The sequence below is a fragment of the Sinocyclocheilus grahami genome, unplaced genomic scaffold, assembly GCF_001515645.1.
Source record: "Sinocyclocheilus grahami isolate Dianchi unplaced genomic scaffold, SAMN03320097.WGS_v1.1 scaffold1824.1, whole genome shotgun sequence".
Lineage (NCBI taxonomy): Eukaryota > Metazoa > Chordata > Actinopteri > Cypriniformes > Cyprinidae > Sinocyclocheilus > Sinocyclocheilus grahami.
In genome coordinates, this window is record NW_015507003.1 from 98,713 (window position 1) to 104,883 (window position 6,171).

Below are 6,171 nucleotides of genomic sequence, written 5' to 3' on the forward strand. Positions count from 1 at the left end.
AACTCTGGTGTGGTTCGCTATAAGTGTGAAAGCAATCCGACCCAACGGACCAACGAACCAGGCTGTATCAGAATGTGTGATGGGTAATTACGAAAAGTTGCGTGAAGCCGTAGTATTGCTAATGGATCCCAAAATGAACCGTGGGCTAACTTGGAACAGGGAAGAAGTAAAATGTTTAATTGACATTTGGTCAGACGAACACATTGCCGAACAGCTCTCCAAAACACACAAAAACACAGAAATGTATAGTGTTTAGCGAGCGCTTAAAACAAATGGGTTTTAATCGGTCGGTTGAACAGTGCCGCGCGAAGGCAAAGAAACTCCGTCAACAATATATTAAAATTAGAGATTTGCTTCGTAAGACGGGCAGTTCAGGGGAAGAAAAGGACAAATTTGTGTGGTTTGACGACCTAGACAAAATACTTGGCACTAACCTGTTGTCGATCCAGTGGATATTGTGGAATCATATGCTGAACCAATGGAGGCATCATCAGCAGGTCTTGATTCTGCTAATACGCATGATGTTCCTGACGACAATGGTGAGTATATTACCTATGTCCTAACTACACAACTGTAATGTACTTAGGTACATTAATAATATTCATTGTGTACTGATATTCATGCTCGCCAAACATTTATACAGCCTACTGCTTCAGGTTAGGGCAATACAATGATACATGGGAGGAAAAATGTCCTTGATCTTTTTGTTTATAATATATTAACACATTTGAAATAATGTTCTGTTATGGACCTATGGGTCTGAAATAAAGAATTTATTTAATTGCGTGAGAGACAATGCTTTAAATACAAATGTACCACTTAATTTTATTTTCTTAATTTAGTTCTGTAATTCTTTAATTTAGTAGTGCATAGTTTCAATGTTTTTAATGTATAAATGCTAATTTCTCAAATTCTTTCTTAAGTTTATGCTTAAAATAACCAGATTGGTTGCCTGTTTTGTCTTATATCTCCTTTTACAAGGTGCATTGTTCAAAATAAAATTAGAAATCAGTTGCACTTGATTATTCATTTACTTATTTATTATGCTTAACAGGTGAAGATGGCACACACAAAGAACCAGAGATGTCTGATGCTGCACAAAGCACGGATAGCAGCTATGAAGAACCAACCCAAAGGAGACTGGCTATTCCTGGAGCTGAGTCACGTAAAAGAAAATTTAAATCACCTAGGCTTGATCATGAGCTTCTGTCTTACATGGAAGAGAGTAGAAGGCAGCTGGATGCCTTAAACAAAGCTGAAGAAAACCACCTGGCTCAAGAGGCTGCAGTTTTTGAGAAAATGCTTAAGGCACAACAGGAGGCTGAAGAGAGTAGGTTCCAGCGAATGCAGGCACAGCAGCAGGCCAACTACCAGATAATTTGTATATGAAAAGACTAAGCAAATATGTTCACGTCTGAGATTCATTTTTAGCATTTATATAGAATAAATAAACTATAGCTAAACTTTAGTGAGGGGACATTTGTAGCAACTCATAGTGTAATCTATGCCAGCAGAAACCAGGTACAATTCCATCGATGATGTATGGCTTCCAAAAAGGTTGTTCCCACTGTTATGTTTCTGTGATGTACATTTTTCCCTGAAGAAACTTATTATCAGCAGTGTAACTACGTGTAACTACTTCCAAAACGTCAGTCACAACAGTTAAATGTCTGTGAACAGCCATTTTGGAAGTCAGACATCATCACTGGAATTGCAACTAGTTACTGCTGGCAATGAGTTTCGTCAGGAAAAAAAGTGTACATCACAGAAACATAACGGTCCCATTGTTATGTTTCTTTGATGAACAATTTTTTCCCTGAAGAAACTTATTATCAGCAGTGTAACTACGTGTAACTACTTCCAAAACGTCAGTCACAACAGTTAAATGTCTGTGAACAGCCATTTTGGAAGTCAGACATCATCACTGGAATTGCAACTAGTTACTGCTGGCAATGAGTTTCGTCAGGAAAAAAAGTGTACATCACAGAAACATAACGGTCCCATTGTTATGTTTCTTTGATGAACAATTTTTTCCCTGAAGAAACTCATTGCCTGCAGTAACCAGGTGCAATTCCAATGATGATGTCTGACTTCCAAAATGGCTGTTTACAGACACATTTTAACTTTTGTGATTGACGTTTTGTTGTAAACAGAAACATCTGAGCTCTCCAGAGCGCAAACGCAAATAAGCACAGAAGAGTTTGCCAAATATGTTATTACAGTTTTAACAAGAGTAGTTAAAACTGTAATTACAGTTTTAACTACTCTTGGTTTTTGTTTGTTTGTTTGTTTTTTATTTATTTATTTATTCATTTTATTTTTTTGAGAGTTCTCTTTTTTTTTGTCTTTGAGTTCAGCTCCCTAAACTGGGCGTGACACGATGCTTTCCGCATGGATTTAATATGGAATGTTACTTAAATATGGGAGCAATTGGCAATCCTACTTTGCATGTTTAAAACACTTACAGTAGATTATGCTCTTACTTTGGCCATGCATTAAACGCAGTTTGCTGACATATTTACTTTAACTTATCAGGTAATGTCCGTGGTATGATGACAACGACTGTGGTTACATATAAATATATTTTAATTGTTTGATCAAAATTAAGGCACTGAAGGCATGTTTAGTTTTATGAACAAATTTGGAGAAAAAAAACAAATAAAAGTTTCCAAAGTCTAAAGATTGCGTTATCTGCCGTTGCACAGAGCACGAGTTAAATTAATATTTCTTCACAATAAAAGTTTACAATGTAGCCTGATAAGCCTAATTTTCTTTTAATGTAATAGCTTATTTTACATAAAACTATTATTATGCTTTTTGGTAAAATTTATTATATTGAAAGATAATTATAATATTTTAAACATTAATTTAAATTGTACTCTGGTATTACCTTATGAACTGTGATTACTGTAACGGGGCTGACGAGACGTGAGAATCCATCTGCAAGCTTAAAGAGACGTGGTATAACAGGCAGGGTCGAACAATGGCAAACAGGTATATGGCGGGCAAAAACACAAGAATAGTCCTAGGGCTAGCGTAGGTCACCGATCGGCAGACAGAATCACAGGGACGAGACGAGAGGGAAAAGTCCAGGAAAACAGGCAAAGATCAGAAACCGCAAAAACAGGCAAGGCAAAACAAGGAAAACACGGAGACTCGGAAAGGGGTACAGGCTAAACAATACTCAGCAGATAATGGTGGTTTGAGTGGGTGTTATATAGTGAGTGAGGTGATAAGAAACAGCTGTGTGCAATGAGTGCAATCAGTGCAGTGTGCAAACCGTGCAATGAATGATGGGATATGTAGTCCGGGGTGCTATGCAACAGTTTGTGTAGTGCGAGAGTCAATGTAATGGAAAGGGTGACCTCTGGTGGTGAATAAACGGAAGTCCATAGACCGAATTCGTGACACCCACGTCTCCAATTTCCTAAATGTATGTAACTTTTCCCCCTGAAACACATTTACATGTCACAAGGAGAGAGCAGAGACAGACAACACAGACAACTGAGCGTTCAGGGGCAGCCTGCCTGGCTGGGTCGGGACAAGACAAAAGGTCACAAACGGCCTCCATAACCATGACAGGACAGGATGAGGATTCCCCGACAGCCTCCTTGGCCGGAACAGAACAGGCAGATAGTTCATTGACGGCCTCCTTGGCCAGAACAAGACAGACAGAGAGTTCATAGGCGGCCTCCTTGGCCGGAACAGGACAGGCAGAGAGTTCATAGTCGGCCTCCTTGGCTGGAACAGAACAGACAGAGAGTTCATAGGCGGCCTCCTTGGCCGGAACTGAACAGGCAGAAAGTGCGTTGCTGGGCGCCACCACCACGCAAGGAACTGAGGCAAGTGTCGCAATCTCGGGAGGTTCTGCAGCCTGTGCCGCCAACTGCGAAGAGACAACAGTGGACACCATGGCCTCTGGGAGCACAGCAGTGGACACCGCTACCTCGGGAGGTTCTGCAGCGTAAGCCGCCACCTCTGGAGATGTTGTAGCCAGTGCTGCTGCCTCTAGCAAATCGGCGGTGGAGTACGCGGCCCAGATACACCATAAAGAAACCCCCCATATGGGAAGGGTGCTATGCAACAGTTTGTGTAGTGCGAGAGTCAATGTAATGGAAAGGGTGACCTCTGGTGGTGAATAAACGGAAGTCCATGGACCGCATTCGTGACAATTACATTATAAGTTGCCAGTGTTCACAATGTAATACATTTCTCATACAATAACCTATTACATTGTGAAAAATTTGTTATTACATAAAAAAATTATTATATTACGAGTTCAAGATTTTATTACGTTTTGAGAAAATTATTACATTATGAACATTTTATTACAATAATAATGCAATACTTATTACATTATGTGCATTTTTTACATTATGTGCAGTTATTACACTATGAGTTGCTACAATCACAGAAACATAACATTGGGAAAAAACTTTTTGGAAGTCAGACATCATCATTGGAATTGTAGCAATTGGTTACTGCTGGCAATGAGTCTCACTCTGTTAAAGAGCGGTTACCGCTGTTACCCATGTGTTGTTGCCGCACAACCCATGAGTTACGCGTGCCCTCACCCCCTTTTGCCCTGTTTTGCATATTGTGGACGTTAAGGGCTGACGTGCCACACTCTGTTTGCCAATTTTGTCATTTTTCACAACTTTTACGCCCATCGGCCACCCAGTTTTCCACTCTGCCTCGCTGGCGGGACGTCCCGCGACCGTGCCTCTGCCGTTCAGACAGATGTTTCATTTCCTTCATTGCTAAGGTGCACGTTCATGCCACATTTTTGGCATGGAAGACCGGATTTTAAAAAAAAACGCCATCTTTTGACTTTAGGCTCCGCCACACTTTGCCGATTTTGCTCTCGACGCTATCCTCAACTTTTCTGCGTCCTGGGCAACCCGTGGGTCAGCATGAACGCTGGCGCAGGTGAGAAATGCATGGAATTTCAAAAATGTGGCAAATATGAACACCTGAAGCACTGAAGCTCACAATTATGTGGCCGCTTCGAATGGGTTTGGCTCTTTCACTGTTTTGTGACTTCTGACACGACCCATCGATCGACCTGGCTGTTGGTGTATTCGGGTGAGAAATGTACGGAATTCCAAAAATGGCACAAATATGAACGCCTGAACCACTAAAGTGCACAATTCACCGGCCACGCCAAAAAAAAAACGCCATCTTTTGACTTTAGGCCCCGCCACACATTGCCGATTTTGCTCTCGACGCTATCCTCAACTTTTCTGCGTCCTGGGCAACCCGTGGGTCAGCATGAACGCTGGCGCAGGTGAGAAATGCATGGAATTTCAAAAATGTGGCAAATATGAACACCTGAAGCACTGAAGCTCACAATTATGTGGCCGCTTCGAATGGGTTTGGCTCTTTCACTGTTTTGTGACTTCTGACACGACCCATCGATCGACCTGGCTGTTGGTGTATTCGGGTGAGAAATGTACGGAATTCCAAAAATGGCACAAATATGAACGCCTGAACCACTAAAGTGCACAATTCACCGGCCACGCCGGATCTGTTTCTCTGACTCACTGACTTGTGATTTCTGAGTAACCCTTGGGTTGAAATTGGCTGGGAAAGAGGTGAGAAATGCACATGAATTTGAAAAATTGCACAAATATGAACACCTGAACCACTAAAGTGCACAATTCGCCGGCCACACCGGATCTGCTTCACTGTCTCACTGATTTGTGATTTCTGGGTTACCCTTGGGTTGAAATGGGCAGGCAAAGAGCTGAGAAATGCACAGAATTTCAAAAATCCCACAAATATGAGTTTCTATAGCTCTATAGCTCACGTTTTGCACAAAAGGGTGCCAGGTTTTGCACTAAACAGTTTCAGGTTTTTGCAATGGTGTTGAAAAGCACCAAATTCCAACATCACCCAAATATTCTATTTTGCCAACTTTAAGGCTATAATTAAGTAATTTATATCAATATAAAGCTGGTAATCTCAATTTTACAACTGTGCAAGTACCTTTTCATGCAAATAATACATTATGACTGGAAACAGAAAAATGGGTTATGCAGATCACACACTCTATATATAAATCTCAAACTCAGCTGCTAATGTTTTATGAAGGCTGTTTCCAGTTTATATATATATATATATAGATATATAGATATATATATATATATATACAGTGGGTACGGAGAGAGT